Raw genomic sequence first — 12,056 nt, forward strand, 5'->3', positions numbered from 1 at the left:
GCAAGTCGCTTATAATCAGGGATCCTGGTTTTCTCTGATTTAAAAAAAACCCTGATTTTTGGTTTAAAAACAGTAACCCCAAATCAACATTTTTCCATGATTAAAACAAAACACCACTAATATCTATCTATCCACACACACACACACACACACGCACACTCTCTCTCTCTCTCTCTCTCTCTCTCTCTCTCTCTAATTATGGAAGAATGTGGATTTCGGGTTACTTTTTTTAACTGAAAATTGGGATTTTTGTTTTTTAAATCAGAGAAAACCAGAATGCCTGCTTATAATATATCAGGTAGTGGCTGTTAGGATCCAGCTGAGTTCATTGGCACTGTTCACTGGTTAAGTGTGTGGAGCAATGATTTAGAGCAAACGCTTTAGGAGCATCTTCTGCTCTCCTGCCTGAACACATATCTGCAGTCCTTATAGGCTTACTGGGTTTGAGATCTTCAGGGAATGCCCTTGACCGAAGTGAATCAGTCAACCAAACCAGTAAATGGTCTAAAACACAAGACCCCACTATAAAACCAGATGCTGTCTGAACTGAGCTTCCCTGGACAAACAGATGGCAGACACATGACATCATGGGTGCTATCGGCACAGTGGCTGCTTTGAGTGTGCCCAGGGTGTCTGGTCACATGATCCCAAAATTGCATTCCTGTCCTGAACAAACTGTGGTTCTACCAAGCTCCTCTCTGTCTCAATATAAATCAGCTCTGAAGGGCCGATAAGGGCTGGCCCCCCAAATCAGAAAGTTAGGAAGCAAAAGTTGAACTCGGAGGGTCTCCTCCAAAAGTGATCATGGAGAATAAAATTATATCAAAAGAGAACAAAGAGAGGAAATGGTTTTGAAATACCAAAGGCCTCATTAATATTAGCATTTTAACCGCATGCCTTCATGCAGAACGCAGTGCAGGGTTTTTTGGTTTTTTTATAAATAGTTTATGTGAATCGAGGGCAGCCAGCTGGCAGGGGGAGCAGACCAAACTCTCAGTCTCTGTTCCCTGCTCTGCAAAAGTCCTGGCTGACTGACAGCATTGTTGTTCAGCTGTTTGGCCACTAAGACATAACTGGGTTTCCCTTACATCGGCAAAGATTCGTCGGAGAAAGAGAAGGCACTGGAGAAACAGAAGACTCAGGGAGGTACATAATTTCTCCTTCCCTCCACACACCCCAGGCACCTCAGGATTGTTCCTTTAGGATGTGTTCCCTTGCCCAGTTCCACCCACTCAATAGTGGCTCAAGCCATGGAGCTCCTCACCCCATTTCCCTTGGGAGATCGCTCCACAGTCTCTCAGATCATGCTGCTTGGAAAAGTTTTGTTGACAGCTCAGCCTTTGCTCTCACTTGTTCCGTATCTGCACCATTTATTCTTTATAGTGTCCTGCTCCACAAAGATGCTTCTTTCCCTCCTGAGTGGCTTCTGCCGTTGAAATGCTGTCTAAAGTGGTAGAGGTGCCTGAGTATGTTTGTTTTGATGATCATATAGGAGAGACTATGTTTATCCCTTTGTTTACAAATAGATCCTGGGTTTGTGAAGAAAATTCATCCCTGGTGCAAGAAACAGAAACCTAAACAACCTCTTCTTATCTTCACTTTTTTTTTCCAGTGAGCCTGGTAAGAGGAAAGCTGTACGCTGACAGCTCCCTCACTGCATTTCCCTCTGCTTGCTGTGGTGAACGCTTGCATTGATGAAGAGCAGCAGAGAAGATGCTGGTGTATTGATTTGGGAGTGTGCGAGTGAGACGGAGTGAATAGGACTTGCATTGCCTGGACATGACAGCAGAGGAGGAACGATTATCTGGGGTTGTCATGTAGGCACATGTTTTGGAACTGGTAATGCTTTTCTGCCAGCTAAGACCCAACGGGAAGAAAACAACATAGTTTGACGGATGCAGCACAAAACATAATACTCAGCTCAGGTAAGGCCTGCTTGGCTTCCGTTTTGCATGGTTTTTCTTTGCCATTTTTTCTAAACTGAGTTTGGTGCTTGTAAAAAAAAATATAGTTAAATTCCATGATACTGCATGATTCCCCCCAGACATTAGTACTGTTGTATCTTCCTGCAGCAGTCCTTGCTATTCTGTCCGTAGGTCTCTGAAGACATTTCTAGCTGCATCAAACTGTCTTGTGGATAAGTGGGTACTGCCATGAGACTATCACACTAACTTTTACTTGGGACCTATGCCTGGGTTTGAACTTGCACTTCCAGCGACCACCAACTTCCTACCCCATCTAGTATGTATTATAGAAAATATGAATATATGCATTTACACACACAATCTGTGCCTGACATTTTTGAGTGTGTCTGAGAGGAACACAAATCTCCTGAAATTCACTTACTAGCCCCTCAGAAGTTTTTAAAAATCACATCTGTACCTTCCCTAGGGTGTAGTCAGATGTAATACTTAAAATAGTGGTCTCAATCTTTTGGAAATGCAGACTAGATGAGTGGCCCAGAGTCCATCTGCAGGCTCAATTGGGCCCTGGGGCCCGGAGCTGTCCCCTCCCTGCTCCATACTTGCCAGCACCACCCCCTCCCAGTCGCCTACACTGAGATTGGGCCCTTCAGGCTGGTGCCACCCTTGCCTGGCCCTATGCCGGGAGCGGGCAGTTATTTTGGGCAGAGGGCTGCTTACTGAGTTTTGGCAAGCCATCAAGGGCCACATGACAGACAGCCCAGGGCAGATAAATATTAATTTTCTAAATTTTTTAGGGGCCTCACAGGCCGGATAGAATTGTCTGGTGGGCTGCATCTGGCCCCTGGGCCGCATTTTGCCGACCCCTACCCTGTGCATTGCTCCCCATGGGCACAGAGATTTGGCAGCAGGGGAATGGTGCCACCATTCTCCTACCACCAAATTCCCTGACCCATAGGGAGCCCCAGATGACATGACACACCCTGGCATAGAACATTTGGAAAAAGCTTTAAACCCCAAGAGTCTAGATGTGCATGCCACTTAGGACCAGTTTAAACTTCCTGGAATGTTTCTGAAGCACACCAGGAAAATCAAGTTCTATTTTGAGCTGATCCTCCTTGAACTTGCTCAATGTAATGTGTGACCACAGAGCATTCTGTGCCTAGTGTCTGGTCAGGCCTCCAGGCTTTCTAGACTGCACTGCTTTTCCCCACCTTGCAAAATGCATACAGGGCAGCTGGGCTCCTCTGGGATGTAGTTTGGACTCTACTGTCCAAAGATCAGTTTCTTTTGCCTACAGAGACCAGCAGTCTGGAAGGGTGGGGAAGCAGATAGCCTGCGTTGCAGTTTCTCTTCCCTGCTAGGGTCCCAAGCTCATTTGGGGTGGGAGGGGGGGTAGCCAAGTGCTGCAGGGCCTGTGTTGCCCCCCTGCTTGTGGTGGTTGGGTGGTGTGCTCCTAACAGTAAACACCTGCTAATTGCTGGGTGGTGGGAAACACCATTGCACAACGGGCATTTACTAGAACAGAATGGTTGTCAAGTCCTTGGTTGATCAGTGATTCTCAGACTGGTTTGGTTTTTTTTTTGCGGACTACTTCAGAATTGCTGAGTGTCTCGGCAGACCACTTAATAAGCTATTTTTTTGTTCTACAAATCAAAGCATACAACTCATATTGTAATATCAGTAGTCTTACTTTACAAGTACAGATATTCTCTCTCGTTCTGCAGACTTTCTGCGGACCACCTGAATGGAGCTCACGGACCAGTGGTGGTCGGTGTACCATAATTTGAGAACCTCTGAATTACCATTAACTGTTAATTGTTCCTCACCCTTTGTGCAGACAAGGTTCTTTGGTTAGGTGTGATACAGTCTCTTTTATTAGACCAACTCAACCTCTGTGCTGCACTCCTGCAGCCAGCCCTGCCTTGCAGGTTCCATCCTGCACACACAGCTCTATGCAGTGGCTGGCAATGCAAGGGACTTGAACAGCTTTCTAGGGAAAGACTGAGGCAGACATTTTGGGAAGTCTGAAAGCAACCAGCTCCTGGAATCAAGAAGTGGGGGCCCCAACCCCCACATACTTGGTCACCCCCTGGCTGGGTACCACACAGAGTTAGGTAGTATGCAAGCAAATACAGGCATGGGCTGTGCAAGTGAGGTGCATAGGGAAGCTGAGGCATATATGGGCTATGGGTTGGGTAGAGAGCAGTGGTGGCAACTTGGAAGCAAGGGGCAAGAAGCACCTGGAGATTTTCCCACCCACACACATACACTTCTAACCCTCGAATTGAGTCTGCAACCCTACAACACAGGATAAGTAGGAAGGAAATGAAATTGTCAAGGTTGCTTTCCAGATTGAGAAATCTGGGGTGTTCTTGGGGGGGCGGGGCTTGGAGCACCCAGCCCCTTCCAAGGGGGTACACAGCACCTGGCACCCCACCACTCCAACCCTTCGCCCTAGTCTGGGTGGTCTTTCCTCTCTAGGGCAGTGGTCTCCAGAGTGGGGTGTGTGCACCCCAGGGGGTGCACAAGATGATCCATTGGGGTGCAGGAAGAAAATATTAGAACTTCTATTTATATTTATATAAATATACATATATTGGGGGTGCATGCTCAAAATTTTTTTACTGATAGGGGTGCGCAATCAAAAAAGTTTGGAGACCACTCTTCTAAGGGAAGTCTGGGGAAACTCAGGACACAGACTCTTCCTTGGAAGGCATATTGGTCTGTGTACTCTACCATCCCCTGGTGGTGTTTTAGGGTTTGCACTGCTGCCAGAAGGTGATGATTCTACTTAAAAATCTTAGCAGGGTACATGTGGACGCTTCTGTCCACGGACAGTTGTGAGCAAGGTCCCAATTCATGACGTTCTTGAAACAGTCTAAGTGTTATGTCCATCTGTACCCTGTGGGTTCATGTTCTTGGGAACATTTGCATGACAACAGGCACTTCTGTTTCTTAGCAGTTCCTTTCTTTTGATGTTATTTCCTTTCCTAGAATGATAATCCTCACTGAGAGAGCATTGCTGATTTATTTTTGTTTTGTATTGTTCAACAAAACAAAAATAAACCCCCCAAAACAAAACTTTAATTTCCAGATTTTGGTTTCAAATGATTGAATAGCTTGCTCAGGGCATGCGGCTGTTGTGGTGTTGCTATAATGGCCGTCCAACTGATCAGTACTGTAGCCTCATGCCCATCTTTGCTCGAACCAGTACAGGGCTACAAGTGATAGGCACAAAGTCCTGGCACTGTACAGCATGTTAGTTTAAGCTTCAGGCTTCATGCCTGTTTTATTGCCCAGCTGGATGAATATCTTGAGCACAGATAGAAGCTATCCGTCCCACCTAGGAATGTAGTCACTGTGAGAGCTCTGTCTGTAATTCCCCTATGTGGTTTGGCACTTCTCATACAGGGCATCCCATAAAATAGCTGAGAGCACCTGCAGTACTTGTCAAGGTCCACAACCAAACTGAATGTGTAGTTGGAGTCGCTAAACTGTGTAGAGGAAATTTTTGACATGCTCTAATTAGCTACAGATCTCACAGGAATCAGTAGCTCTTATTTAGTCACGTATTTGCCAGTTTTTCACAGGTTGCTTCACTTCTCGTTTCCTGCTCCTGTTCATGGCCTTTCCCAGGCTTGTGCCAGAGACCTTCCAAGGTGCAGGTTATGGGCAGTGAGTGCCTTCCTCGCATGACAGTTGTATCTTTAGTCACAGAAATTAGCCTTCTGGGCATTCTGTCCAGCCCCTTAAATGCCCTGGGAAACTGGCATCCAGTCTTCTTGTGAGAACATCGTTCAGGCCCCTTCTGTGTTCTGCAGTACTAAGACATCAGAGGACACTTGTATACGGCCGCATTCACAACATGGTTCGTAATTGCAGTGCAAAAGCATCCTGCATTGTGCTCCTCCTTTATTTGCCATGTGCCTATAACAGTTCAGCTCCTTCCCTGCTGGCTTAAAGGATATGCTTAGTCTCTCAAGGTAATTTTGGTTGTGTCATAGTTCCCCTAGGCTAGAAATAACAGTATGGCAATGAGCAAGAATCTAGCCAAAGCTTATAGTTGGCTTTTTCTGCTAGTTAATGTCTCTAATGGCCTTTGATAAAATCCTAGTTGCGCATTTAGCCTCTAATAGCCCAGTGCTCAGGTATCCTCTTCTTAATTGAGGTACTCAGCATAACATGCGCCTTAGTGTTGCTTTACACTGCTATGTTTATTTTAAATGTGATAATTACTTGGTAAAAGTTAATGGCAGCTGTACACATGACATGTGAAAGGTATTGTTTTATCCAGGAAGGGTAGCAGTTGTGCAAGACAGACACAGTATCCATATCTGCCTCATTTGCTATAGGGCTCATTCTTAGTGAAAATAAAGAATGCATCAAGGATGGTCTGAGGCTGCTCTATCAGACATGTTTTCTAAGGGAAAATTGCAGGGTTTTGTTTATACCTCACACAGTTGAGTGTTCCATATATAAAAAGAGGCAAAGATTTCCTAGGGTGAGGTCTTTGACTGGACCAACTGGTTGGGATAGAGTCAAACAAGCTTTTGAATGGAAGTCGTTCTTTGTCAGGTCTAATCTGGACCATCACGACTACATCACTCTTACACTATCATATATAAAATGCGTTTTTAGAACTCCTTGTGTCTGTGTACAGTACCACTAATGAGGAGTGCTGTCTTTTAGTCAAAGTTACCTTTTCACTTCACTTTGGCTGCAGAAGTTTCAGTTTCTTATCAGGAAACTGATTGAAAATCTGGACTGTCAAAATTTTTTGTATGAAGACATTTATTTTTCTGTATATTTTAATTGGTTAGTAGAGACTTTAATGTTATTTTAATTTTAAATAATTTAACAACTTAAATCACTTGGTTTCTTAGTATGACATCCCAACTTTCACTGCTTGGCTTTTTGGGATCGTGTTAGAATATCTGTATTTCTCTGGACTTGTCATATTTCTTTTAAAGACATTTTGAAAACAAAAAGTTTTAATTTCCTTTATGGTAATTAATTATGTCAGTTTTGCTTCCAAGCCAAGAAGCAAATTGTCTGTTTTCTCAGATGAGGTGTTTGTATACAGACACTGTATAAAATATTGAACCAAATTACCGACCTGCACTAGTTGACTGGAAACAGCCTTGCATTCAAAAAGAAATGCTGTACTATGAAGCAAGTACAGAGACCTTAGCATATTTTTTTTAAAAAGCCTTTCATTTGCCAAGGTCATTTGGCTATGTGTAAACAAATAAAACTCAGTGTAGTTAAGTGTTGTAAATGAGGTGATCCAAACATGAAAAATAGTAAACATTCAAACAGTTGAGTCTTGGATAAGGTATGTGAGGTGTCAGTACAGGCTGGCAGTTCTTTGAAAACGTAAACAGATGTGGAAAATACAATACAATTATTTTCCTTTTATAAAATCAAAAGAGCTGAACCAAATGCTCAAGGAGAGGTGTGCTAGACACCTCTTTCAGCAAAGGCTTGGTCACTTGTGGATTTTAAGAAGCAATGAAGGAAACCTTCAAAGGATGAGCTAGGATTAGACCTACTGAGGACTGATAGGTTCCTCCCCACTGAAGGGATGGAAGATGTTCAGTTCTGTCCCCCTTATAATGACAATAAGAGTGGTTAGGATCTGTGCAAAATGACAGCCCCTTCATGTTCAATTTTGTATAAAAAGGACCAGGTGGTATAATATGACTGGCTATTCAGTAAAAAGTGCCATGCTAGAAGCTCTTTAAAGAGTCCAGCCACAGTCCTGTGTTTCAGTTAATAGGGCATCATTCATGAGACAGTTTTTTAATGGGGATCAGTAGAGTCCGTTGTTAGGTACTGCCAGGTCCATGGGGTTTGTCAGTAGACTCTTTACTGCAGTGGTGGTTTTTTGCTCTGGTCTTTAAATTTAGAGGATGTATGATTGATTTTGAGTAATGGCTTTAACTGCTGCCTAAAAATAAACATTCTGTGGTCCAAGTCCAGGTCCAGGTGCAGTAGTTGGAGCTTCTATGTAAATTGGTATGCAGTTTCTTCAGAGGGTGCAGAAGAGGTTGTAAGTACAGGTTTATAAATTGGTGTCCTTTTTTATGATCAAGAAACTCAATTGAAAAAAAAAAAGTGGTGGCAGTACTTACTTCTCCTTCAGTTAGCTTTTTAAGATTACTTTCACCACAGTTTAAAGATGGAAAAAGGGTCCTATAAAATAATCTCCTGGTGTTTTGTGTTTCTGATGCCATAGACATGCAAATCAAGGAGCATAGTTTACAAATTGGGAGCTGAATTCCTCCCACATACTCACTCCCATCACCAGCTCTGAAAACTCTACTTCCAGAGTAAATTCCCCCCACCCCTGGGTCATTCTGCCTCATACACCATTCACCTGTGACTTGGATACTGCAAATAGCAGTTAGCTGGCAGTGTTGTCTATGTGGCAAACCCAGCTTGTTCTTCAGTTAAGGATTCAGCCAGGAAGGATGCTTTGACAGCCAGGTAAATAGATGTGGCCTGGGTTTCACCCTGTCAAGCATGCAGTGGTTATTCTTTACTTGGTAATTTTCTGGTCAGCACTGAAATGATGCGTTGCATTCAAGGGAGATGTATGTGTTATGGAGGGTACTTGGCATGGGCCAGAGGGTGCATTCAGGGTCATTTGCTAGGGGCCATTGTTTGGAAAGCTGGCAGCCTGCGATGTAATTATGCTTTTGCTCTTCCTCTTGCTGCAAGGTGTTGGGGAATTCTTTAGACAGGTAAAAGTGTTTCCTGCTGCTTTCATCACTGCCTCCTGTATCCACCTATGTCTGTAAAGACAATCATTTTCTTCCATGGCTTTGTTGAGGCAGCCTTATTAACTGCTTGTAACACCAGCTGTAGGCAATATCTGTCTGCTTCAGCAGCGGCCAGTTACTTCCCCTTGGCCCAGTCATCATCACATTACACTTTCTCAGCTCTTCAATTAGATGGCATGTGAATGAAGTGAGAGGAAATAGCACCTCTGGCTCAGACAGGTTGGCGCTATGCTCTTCACAGACATGATAGCAAAAGGCAGATATGTTTCTGTCCCAGAGGATTTACTATCTTGGCTGAAGACAGAATGCAGCAATCAGGAAAGAAAGTGAGGGATGTAGGAAGGAAGAAGAGAGTGTGGAAATACCATGCACTGCACTGAAAGACTTAACGGAGGTGGGTGTGGCAGTGGTGACAGTTTGCTGGTGTTTTGGCCACAAGTTGGCTGTTTTCAGACACCCAGGATAGGAGAGTCACTTTGAGTTTTCTCATGGAAGATTCTTCATGCCTAAGTGGAGCAAATGTGTCTGTTGCAGCAGCAGGCTAATGACCAGTGGGTGTGGAGCAAAGAATGATTGACAGCAAAAGAGTGTTCATAGGTTGGGTCAAGGCATATTTTTCTGATCCTCTTTCTGATATGCATTTTAAAAGGCTGCAATGAAGGAAGAACAGTAAGTAGCTGCAGTTCACATGTACAGAGGGGTCTGTACATGTGTTTCGGGGTGCAGTAGGGGGATGCTTTAATTCTGGAGCTGCTGTAATAAAAACACCTGCAGCGTCATGTGTATTCAGTATCCCACACTTCAAAATGGTGGTGGGGGCACTTGAACTTAAGCTGATTCACTGAGGTTTAATTCAAGCACCCTTGTCACCATTTTGAAGTGTGGGGACACAGAATAGACATGACATGGAGGCTGCTGGAGTGTGTTAATTAATGTGCTGTGGCAGATTCAATTAATCAAGGCTGCACCAACCCATGCTAATTAGTATGAGTTGGAGCAGATGGCTGGCATGTGTATAGGTGCCCAGAGATTTCAAATCTTAAAATGTAAGAATAGGTCTGGATACAAAAAGCAGGATGGAAAGAGAGGAAGGACTAGGTTGTGATAGGTGATGAAGGAAGAAGTAGGAGGATATAGGCACAGGCTAGTGCAGGGGTAGGTAACACCTTTTGGCTGGAGTGACGAAAAATACCACAATGCCTACCTCGGAAGGTGCCAGAGTGCCAGCATGCCAGAAAAACAAAATGAGGGCAAGGTATACATGGCAGGATGCCCTGCTTGTGCCCCTTGCCCCCACCCAAAGCTCCTGCCTCCCAGCCCTGCTGCCCTCTGCTCCCCACCCAAAGCCACTGTCCTCCTTCCCTGCTGCCCTGTGCCCCCCACCCAAAGCCCTTTGCCCTCCCCCCAAACCCCAGCCCCCCACCCCCGGCTCTGGGTAGCTGCTGGAGTCTGGGCTGCTCCCAGCAGGGTTTGCAGCATCCCAGCTGCCTGCTGGAAGCAGCCCAGGCTCCCGGCTGGCAGCAGCTCCTCTGAGCCAGGGCCAGCTGCAGCTGGGATGCTCCAAACAGCTGCACCGGGCTCTGGCATCAACTCTCCACCAGTGCATGCAGGTGTGTGGCAGAGTGGGCAGTGGGGAAGGGGCCTGAGGCAGCACAGCCCTGGTCTCTCCCCCTGCTCCCGGCACGGAGGTGATGGCAGGCTTCCGGAGCCCAGCACAGCTGTTTGTAGCCAGTCTGGGCTCTGGGCAGCTGCAGCAAGCAGTGGGGAGGCTGCAAACAGCTGCGCTGGGCTCCACAGCTCCAGCATCAGCTCTGTGTTGGCGGTGACTACATGGGCACCTCGGGGCAGGCTGCACTGCCCTGCTGTCTGCCGCAAGTCCTGCTGGGAGCAGCCTGGGCTCCGTCACTGGCAGCAACTACCCAGAGCTGGGGCTGGCCATGGCATGCCAAGCAAAATGGCCATGCATGCCATGGTTGGCACATGTGTCAGGGGTTGCCGACCCCTGGCCTAGTGTTTAGATCAAAATTCTGCCATGTGCTCCTTGCTGGCAGTTTCTTATCTACATGGTCAGATTTTTCATGCATGTGGTACATGCATTGACATTGATATCCATGGGGAGCAGAATGAGAATGTGAGGCAACTCCATGCCGGGTCAAGGGTTGGAGAGAAAGATGCTTTGGTTTGATTCTGGTCTGATGTCACCAGAACCATGAAACAGAAATGAGGGGAAGGCTGCAGCAATGGGAGAAACTGACCCAGTGTGGACCATGTGTAGAAATAGTGGATAACTAGTTGCTTTTCCAACAGGTACAAAATGAAACACAAGATGAATCACAGGTGGCAGAGTGACTTATACCCATGTTGGGTGCATTACTCAGCTCTGTGCTTTCTCCTCTGAGAATTCTGTGTCATGCAAGCTGATTTACTTTTGCTAAAACTTACAGTTTTTTTAAATGACTGATAATTGCAGGAATAAGTAGGCTTGCTCTGCTCCTGCTCACAGGAAGGTTGATTCAGGTTTCCAAGGTTAATCTTGTCATATAGCATCCCTCTCTGCAGGTGTGGGAGTTTATAAACTCTTATACCTGGAGCTGTCGATGGTTAATATCTTGAAAGGTAGATGCAAGGCCACTGTAGGCATATTCCCACCTTGTTTTTTACAGGCATCTTAGATCTTGTCTTCTTCCTTTTGCTAGAGAAGATCCTGTGTCTTGCCTCATGCAGGGCCTCAAATGAGTCCCATATTGTTGTTTTTAATCATTACTTCCCTAGGTCGGGCATGGGTCATTTGCATGCCTGCTGCCTTCCTTGGATGTGGGTTAGCTGTTTTTTATGCTCCCTTTCCAGAATCAAACCCTGATTCCCTGTTACCTGTGGTCACCATATTAGGCACAAAAAGTACCATTGAAAGTTGATACAGTAAATATTCAAATGTCTTCTCTACCTCAGGTATACCAGAGATACTCAACCTCTGGTCCATGGCACCATGTCATCTGGCTGGGGTGGCTCCCCACAGGTCCAGAAATTTGGCCACTAAATTTCTGGACCCTTAAGAAGCCCCAGTTCAGCATGTAGGGCCAGGCAGTTGTGGGCCTGGGTGCCAGGGCCTAGTAGCAGTGTGGGAGGTCAGGAGGGGGTGGTGTAAGGCCTCCAGAGCCCAATCACAATGTGCTGGAGGCAGGAGGGAGCTGTGCTAGGCCCCACAGGGCCCAATCTCCTTGCTTGGGGCAGGAAGGGGTGGTACTGTGTCCCAGGGCTCAATCTGGTATGAGGACCAGCCCTATGCCGCTCATGTTGACTGTGGGCCCAAAAGCTTGAGAACCAGTGTTCTAACGTGTTATAAAGG

General features: G+C 45.7%; 1 protein-coding gene across 4 annotated transcripts in view; it reads left to right on the plus strand.

Moving 5' to 3' along the window:
• Positions 1–12,056, plus strand: part of LOC149871364 (uncharacterized) — a 164,666-nt gene that overhangs the window by 95,844 nt on the left and 56,766 nt on the right. For all 4 annotated transcript variants that reach the window (XM_090032378.1, XM_090032379.1, XM_090032376.1 and 1 more), the window contains one exon: positions 1,613–1,925. The gene's annotated coding sequence lies outside the window, so the exon portion shown is untranslated. The remainder of the gene's footprint in view (positions 1–1,612; positions 1,926–12,056) is intronic.

This window comes from Crocodylus siamensis, chromosome 2, assembly GCF_052110815.1.
Source record: "Crocodylus siamensis isolate JL-2025a chromosome 2, ASM5211081v1, whole genome shotgun sequence".
Classification (NCBI taxonomy): Eukaryota; Metazoa; Chordata; order Crocodylia; family Crocodylidae; genus Crocodylus; species Crocodylus siamensis.